Consider the following 8,460-nt stretch of genomic DNA (forward strand, 5'->3'; position numbering starts at 1 on the left):
AGTTTATTTCTGTTTTCTCACTGCGACTTGAACAATTTCTCTGCCTGTTTGTTTCTTACCTTCTTGGGACGCGACTGATTTCTAGGAGTACCAAACATCTCCAGAACTAAAATTGCTTACATGACTGGAACGCTTTTGTTATTTAATTATGCATAATTATTATTCTTTTGTGCATGGGAAGTAGAGAAGATGATAAATGTTTTCAGCATTTTATATCTTTTTTGCCAAGGTGATTTGAACCCATGCTGTAGAAGAAACTGTTTAGAGATGATGGACTGCATGTTTGGCACAATAAAAGAACGTAAAATTCAACGCTGCCTTTCACATACGTTATCGTAAATCCAGCAGAGCATTACAGATGCGAAATAAGCTGTATTATTATTATTATTATTATTATTATTATTATTATTATTATTATTATTATTATTATTATTATTAAGGAGACCGATGAAGAGAGAGAGAGAGAGAGAGAGAGAGAGAGAGAGAGAGAGAGAGAGAGAGAGAGAGAGAGAGAGAGAGAGAGAGAGAGAGAGACGCTCACGATGCCGCTTCCCTAAAAAGATTACATGCTTGTGCAAGTAAAGATGGAGAAAATGTTGTTGAATTGCATTTGTTGCATAGTTCTCTTTCAGATCATAATGCCCACACACTCTTACTTATTTCCTTGCGGCACATTGTGAAACGTAATACTTTGAAAAACATACATTGACAAGAAGTAACAAAAATTCACATTTGAATACTTATGTCCTAATATAATAATGAATACAGTAATATTTCCCAGCAAATGTATTGAAAATGCGACTTCTGTATGCGTGGTGGAGAAATTCATTAGATTAATTAAATTCATTAAAGCTATACAACTTATATGCAAATGAGGCTACGCTTGCCCCTGATTAGATGAGATATAATGAAGAATATCATCAATTATTCACACAGGACTTCGAGGCTAATGAAATAGTACCGATAAACAAAGGTTCAAAATGAAATTCCTGAAAAAAATAAAACATTTACTTTACTGTCTATTGGTTTGTCTGTATTTTTTTTTTTTTTCAGCGAACGATCCTTATAACAGTAAATAAATTTCTTTCAAGTGTCTTAGAGATGAAGCGCAAACAATAAAGAATAACGTAATAAAAACATATATGGTATTATCTCTTTTCCATAAAATAGTAAATGGAATCTAGTGAAAATCTGATAATTTTATTTGGCTCAAATTAATAATCTATAACAGCAGTGGCGTAGTGATTATCGTGTCCAGCTGCAAATTTTAAAGTAGCGGAACCTTTTTTCCACAAAGTAAAATAACATGATAATGAAATTTGGAGAAAATGTAGTAGTTCTGGTCACCTCGTATGATCTATAAACGCAGCGACGTTGTGGTTGCATCACCAGCTACTCCACGTGCCACTCGTCGCGCAGCACAAAACCCTCCATGGCCTCACAACCCTAGGAACGCTCAGGTCTTAAAGGTAAAGGATGGAAACCACAGTGTGTCCCCTGAGTCGACGGTAGGAGTTTTCTCACAACACACTCATACATTAAGGAAGGAGGAAACTGGTTCTCAAATATGGTAAATGACTGGAATAAATTCAGGCTGTACGTTGTACGTGAATTTATGAACAGGTGTTTTATTTATGATTGGTAGACATAAATATGCATGTTTTAACTTACTGACTCCTTGTATCTTCCCTTGTTTTCTTTTCTTTTTCCCCGTAGAATATGAACGTTCTAGGGAGGCTCGGTTTAGCATGTTCGCCTCATCCATGTGTTGGGTACAATTATAAATAGTCTGTGAAGACAATCTACCTTCATCAACAACTTATAACGACTTTCGACTAGTTTTGATAGTTGGGAAGGTTTATTCTCCATCGTGAGTACCAACAAGGTATTCTCAGCCTCTAGAACCTGCGACCTCACAATGAGGATCTCTAGTAACAGCGCAGTGAGAAGTGACACGAAATTGCATTTCAGTCGCGATGACAACACACGTATCCCTCAATGCCCTCTGTTAGCTTTGCTTGCAAAATAACACTCCAATACATAAATAACGAATGTCGTAAAGAGCTTACACTGCCAAACAATACAGGAAGCTTAATTAAAGGTTCATCACCTGACAATGCCCAACGACAAGCACCAGTGGAGACACCATCATCAACGCCGTTAAAATGGGACTGTTACTCTGGCCTGAATGAGACATGACCCACTTCTACTGCCAGGTCCCCTTGTCCAAAGGAGCTCACCAGTATATGCAACTTTAGCTTCTCATCTCAGAAAACTTTAGGCATTCACACATATAGAACTTATGGAGAGTAACTTCGAGGCCTCATCTAGCTGGAAAGCGCCACCGCCGCCGTATAGTGCAGGTATTTTGTGGCCACAACTGATATTCTGCTTCGGTAATCATGACAAGGTCAGACATCATTGCAGACCTTTATCAAAGGCAATGTGCGATGTTACCATTTGAATTTATGATATGTTTAACGTCCATCACCCATCAATATCCTAAGATGACTGCCAGCCAATATGTAGGATCCCAGGAGACAAGAAGTACCACTGCCGGACAAAGCAGTCACACAAGATGTGGGAAGTACCCAACAACCCAGGTTGCGGTTAACCATCTGCATAAACTTTACCTAAGTTCACGTAGCGTATGATGATGAAACTTGTGTTAGCAGTAATATGCAATGTAAGATTCCAAGCGATGTAAGTAATTCCTGGAGATAACGTTTAATGTGGCTGCCAAGTCATCACGTAAGGTTAGGGTAATAGCTCTTTGAGGATCAGAGAGGAGGCCTGCCGCTGTCTTTGTTTATTAGGAGAGGTTAGCGTGATAACCCTATTGGGGATAATTACGTGAGGTTTGGTTAAACCTTGTGGCTTGCTGGGAGTAGAGAGGAGGCGGGATTGGATGAACACATAAGGGAAAGTTTTATCAACCACCGTAGTTTACAGCAATAGTTAACAAATAAAGGTCACCAAGCGTGGCCTAGTTGAAAACGAGGGAAAAGTAAGCGTAAAAATAAATAAATAAATAAAAAAAAAAATAAATAAATAAATAAATAATAATAATAATAATAATAATGATAATAATAATAATAATAATAATAATAATAATAATAATAATAATAATAATAATATTTACCGAAAAATATACTTTCCGGAAGGTCTTGGTAACAGCAGCATACCTGGTGGTGGCACTGAGAGACTTCTGTGACGATAGGCGGCAGGCAGCCGAGATCATGTTTATATTGTTTTAAAAGCATTGTCAATAGTTGTAGCGTCGGTCCCCCTCGCACCCAAGTGAGAAGCGGAGTAAGCGCCCACAAATCCACAGAGAGAGGAAGATGACTGCTTTTACTGTTAACGGGCCACGCAATAGAGACAAATGGGATAAGGCCAACCTGTGGTGGAGAGGACTTTAGAAAGATTGGGAGACATAACTCCCTTCATAACTAGCCGATTAAGGCGAACGGAAGAAAGATTGCTGTGGGGAGCACTGAACAGGCCGTCTTTGAGGATCAAGAAAAGATGATGATGGGGACCAAGATGGAAACTTAACATCATTGCCTGGCCTGAGGCAGTGGTGTGGGCTCTTAGAGCGAGTCGACTGACTCGTCACCCAGAAGCGTAACCGAGAATGAATCAACTTGAAGTGTTTCACAGGTTCAGATTCGATTGCCGCGGTCAACACCTTTACTCTTTTTCAAACTCCCGTGGTTTAATTTACAGGGTAGTCCTTGGGTACTGACAGGGATCGAGGGCTATTTTGGGTTGTCAGTCACTGTGCCTGCAGCGGAAGGGAGGGAGCACCACATCTAGTAAGTGGACCGCTAAACCCTCCCCACTGGCAAACACCGCTCGAGGAAAAAATAGAAAAATTCTAAAGAACAAAGGGAAGTTTAGCCCGCCCTATCCCTCCCCCTCACCCTGTTTTTTTTTCTCTCTCTCTCTCTCTCTCTCTCTCTCTCTCTCTCTCTCTCTCTCTCTCTCTCTCTCTCTCTCTCTCTAACGATTCGCTTCTAACTCAGGTAAAAACGGGATATACCTGCAGGAAGCAGCCCTGATTTGCCACACGCATCCCGTGTCACATTCACTAAACGTGTGTGGACAGCCGTCGACAGAAACGAAACAGAAACAGGGACACGCTCCATTACACAGAAGCACATTTTTTTTTTTTCGATCTCTTTTTGCTCGCGCTCCCAAGTACACACACAACTCTTCATACGATGCATTTACGTAAAGGTGAACACTGGGACGGGCACGCATGCACGCACGCACGCACGCACAAAACTCCATTAAACTTTGGAAATCAAAGTCACAGTAAGGAGAGAGAAAATAAGTAAGAAGTCAGCAAATAACGTGGAAATGAAAGTGTGGATACTGGTTAACTACTTTATTAAACGAAAATATGAAATTACCGTGAAAACGAATAACATATGTGGAACTTGCCTGAATTTCAAGAAAGCAGGCGGGCTGAAGCGTGACTATACGTGGGAGGCAACAATAAAAAAACACAGCCACAGACCGTGGAAGAGTAAAGGGGCAGCCATTTAAAGAAAAGTATCTCAGGAAAAGCCTTTCCTTGTCCTTTTCCGAAACACTGTGTAAGACTCCTCATATACTTTAAGAGTACCCATACAGAGGCAGCCTGATGTACACTGAACTTCGCTAGTAACCTCAATACATTGTTGTGGTTCAAGTTTAGAATGTAATTTCGAAAAAAAAAAAAAACACAAGACAGTAAAAAGCAGAGATTTAGTGCCTTAAATCTTTTAATGCCTGTCGTTAAACTTTCGTTCACTAAAATTGTCTTGTGGTTACTCAGATATGAGGTAATAAGTTTCGTACTCTAGGTGGGGACATAAAGATGGTCATCAATAACCATAATAGCTAGATCTATGCAAGTCCACTACAAAACAAAGGCCTCCCTCAAAGGTTGGCGGCGGTGAAGCCAGATGCCAAGCCACATTGGTTCAAGGTGCCTTGGTTTGGGGGGACGAAGATAGTACAGAAAAGTAAGCTTGATAAATACCGATTGAAGTTTAGAGCTCGGATTTGCAGCTTACGTGTAACATTCTGAGTGGAAGTACAAAACAAATATACTTGTTTTTTTGTACGTCATAAAAAAAAAAAAAAAAAAACACACTGCGAAAGATTTACAAAAGTTGCAGCCAACGAACTGAACACTAATACAAAAGTGTTATAAAGGAAGAATAAACAGCAGCAGACCTGTTAGCTTTAGTGAAGCTGTTTGTGGTAAGCCAGACTATGCACGTAATATAAAATAAGAAACTGCAGGATAGTATAATAAATAAATAAATAAATAAATAAATATATAGTCAACTAATAGATAAACACTGTCAGTAACTCGATATCCTCCGCATATACACGTGAATTATATCAAGGGTCCGATAGCATTCATTAGCATCTTTGGCGGCTTTTCATTGCAGGAGAGCACTGGATTCCTCAAGTCATGTATATTTGTTTTCACGACTCCTCACAGTAGTTGTACAGGCAGAGTTGCACAACAGTAGGCTGTAGGGGTATAATGGTTGTAGTGCTGCTCTATTCCTAATTTCCTCTCAGTGCATGTAAAATATTCGGTATTACTTGAAACAATGAAAACTAATAGGTTGTTCGATTTCGTACCGCAACAGGACGGTCATATGATACAGGAAGAGATAAGAGCACAATTACACCGGACATACACACACACACACACACACACACACACACGTTATATACGTATGGCAATGTGCAGGATTTCAGAAGGGGAACACTTGAGTAAACACACGGCTTGGGTACACACACACACACGCACACACCACACACAGAGAGAGAGAGAGAGAGAGAGAGAGAGAGAGAGAGAGAGAGAGAGAGAGAGTGAGAGAGAGAGAGAGAGAGAGAGATGAGAGAGAGAGAGAGAGAGAGAGAGAGAAGGGGGAAGGGGGGGCACGCACAGCCCTTGCCAAAAAGAAAAAGAATAAAAAGAAAAAAAAAAAAAGAAAAAAAAAAGAAAAGAAAAATATTGTATGGAATTGATGACAGGATCAGCTTTAGGCCTCACCCTGTTAGGTAATGCTGTGCGAGTAGAGAGCATGCGGCCCTCCACGCACACACACACACACACACACACACACACACACAAACACACACACACACACACACACACACGAGAGGCTCATTTAATACAGGGGTGGACTTGGTCTGTGTATGCCTGGCTTTAAAAATCATCAAGAGCAGTATACTTAGTGTAGGAAAAAAGCATCCCCTTATAATTACACCCTGAGAGAACACCACCAATCTAGGCAGGTTAAATTGCGAGGGTGCTTGGTGTATTTGTACGTCCTGGCCTCCGCCCCAGGCAGCCTTTTTTTAATGCAAGAGACGCTCTAGCCGAGTAATAGGTTTTCTTGCTCGAGGCGGGATTACCAGAAGTGCTGAGGTTATCCTGAGAATATATTCATCTGTATTTACGGTTTATCTATATTATGTGGCATACCTTTAACCCTTCCACTGACAGAAGTTTCTTTCCCATAATCTCCTAAAAGATTTCTTTTCTTCACAGTTTTTGTACTAGTCTCTTAAATATTCCTATAGTCTAACAAGACAAAAATTAACCTTCCATTTTTTTTCTGTGCTCATGCAAACATTTTTCACAGCACACAAGGGATGGTCACAGCAGCAAAAAGGACTAATACACTTTTCCTAGAGTGGGCAAAGATTCTAGAGAAGAGAATGACATTAAAGATTCAAGAGTCTGACGTAGGAATGAAACGATAAGCTGAACTTGCCTTCTCCAAACAAAGAGTATACCACGGAGAGATATGACTGAGGTTTATAAATGTTTAAAAAGGCTCAGCAAAAGTTCTACATGTAAGACCCTTATCATGCACAATGAACGAAGTGCGATGGAAATAAGTTAAATCACTTCAGGTCTTGAAAGTTATAGGCACGAACTGATTTAGGAACAACGGAGTGGAGAAATGGAGTGAGCTTGGCAGTAAAGTGGTAGATAACGTAAGCATTATGATTTATTACATGCGAAATGAACAATTATCAGAGCTGCGTATCAAGTTTACACAAACTTGCCGATTTATTTCTTTTCTTAAATTGTTTATGTTCTTATGAGAGAGAGAGAGAGAGAGAGAGAGAGAGAGAGAGAGAGAGAGAGAGAGGAGAGAGAGAGAAGAGAGAGAGAGAGAGAGAGAGAGAGAGAGAGAGAGAGAGAGAATTAGGAAAGTAAGGAAAACATTACCAGTGATTTAGTAATAAATGAGGAATAAAATTAACACCTGAATCTTCTTAAACCTCCTTACTGCTATAGTCTTCCTTTTGTTGACACTCAATGCTGTAACAAATGTATCCAAGGACTCAAAAAAAGAAAGAAAGAAGAAAAAAAGAAAGAAAGAAAGACAAGGTTGATTGATTTTTTTTCTTGGCTACTTAAGGAAATGAAGTACAAAATAAGTATATGAAAAGTATGTGATAAGAGGAAGATAGTCTAGCAGTAAAAGTGTGAAGTGTTCGTCGTGTGTGTGGCGCGCGGCGTGCAGGTGGTGAGGCATGGGTAAGAGCCGTGCCATCCGCTCCAAATCGTACCATTCTGAATAATTCATTGCTACTTCTTGAAATTGTCCGCTCCAAGTCGTATTATTCTGAATGATTTATTGCCACTTCTTGAAATTATTTGACTGGTAAGGAATGCCGAAAGCCAATTCCACGGCATGAACACAATACAGGCAAGGTGTGTTATTCATGTTCTATGACAAATGAGTGAAATGTGTACGAGTATATTAGCTGCAGAAGTGTATTATCAGCTACGCTTCCTAGTTTGTACACTCTCTGAGAAAGGCAAGATGCGAAATGTTAGAGTAACAAACTACTCCTACTTCATCTCGTTCCCTTTTAACTCCACATTTCACTCGCATGTTACACATGTGAATATTTGCCAAGTCAACTTTGCTGTGAGATGGAGCAGGAGAACTGTGGTCAATAGTTTCTGTTACAAGTCGGCGACAGAAAGTTATGATAAAGGTTTGAGAAAGAGAGACAGTGCTCCAGAATGGGAGGATTGCATAAGATTCTCAGAGTTGCTGATGTCAATGATAAAGGTCGAAGAGTCGTGAAGGTTCTGCCGTGTTGTTACCTTTAGAATTCTGGCACGGATGGTTATAATACTTTAATGGTAATCTACAGATGTCAGTATTTGACTGTACTGATGCTTAAACACTCAGATTAGTCCGATGTTGATTACGTAGAGGCTCAACTGACTTCATTTAATCGTGTCAGGAAGAAAAATATTTAAGCAGGGCATCGGAAACATCGACGAAAAGCCTCATAGTAAGTACTTAAGGAAGAAAGGCAGTGTATGTGGTCTTGGCCAGAAGTCGAGTTAACATACCACACTTACTGCATCGTGTTTAGTGTTTTACCTCAATTTTAATTTCTCTGATCTGT

The 8,460-nt window shown here is 39.8% G+C and overlaps 1 protein-coding gene across 2 annotated transcripts in view; it reads left to right on the forward strand.

Annotated features, from left to right (window-relative positions):
- The window catches only part of LOC135107555 (zwei Ig domain protein zig-8-like), an 81,750-nt gene that overhangs the window by 27,190 nt on the left and 46,100 nt on the right, over positions 1-8,460 (forward strand). The gene's annotated exons all lie outside the window — the stretch shown is intronic.

This window comes from Scylla paramamosain, chromosome 15 (assembly GCF_035594125.1).
Source record: "Scylla paramamosain isolate STU-SP2022 chromosome 15, ASM3559412v1, whole genome shotgun sequence".
NCBI classification, from domain to species: domain Eukaryota; kingdom Metazoa; phylum Arthropoda; class Malacostraca; order Decapoda; family Portunidae; genus Scylla; species Scylla paramamosain.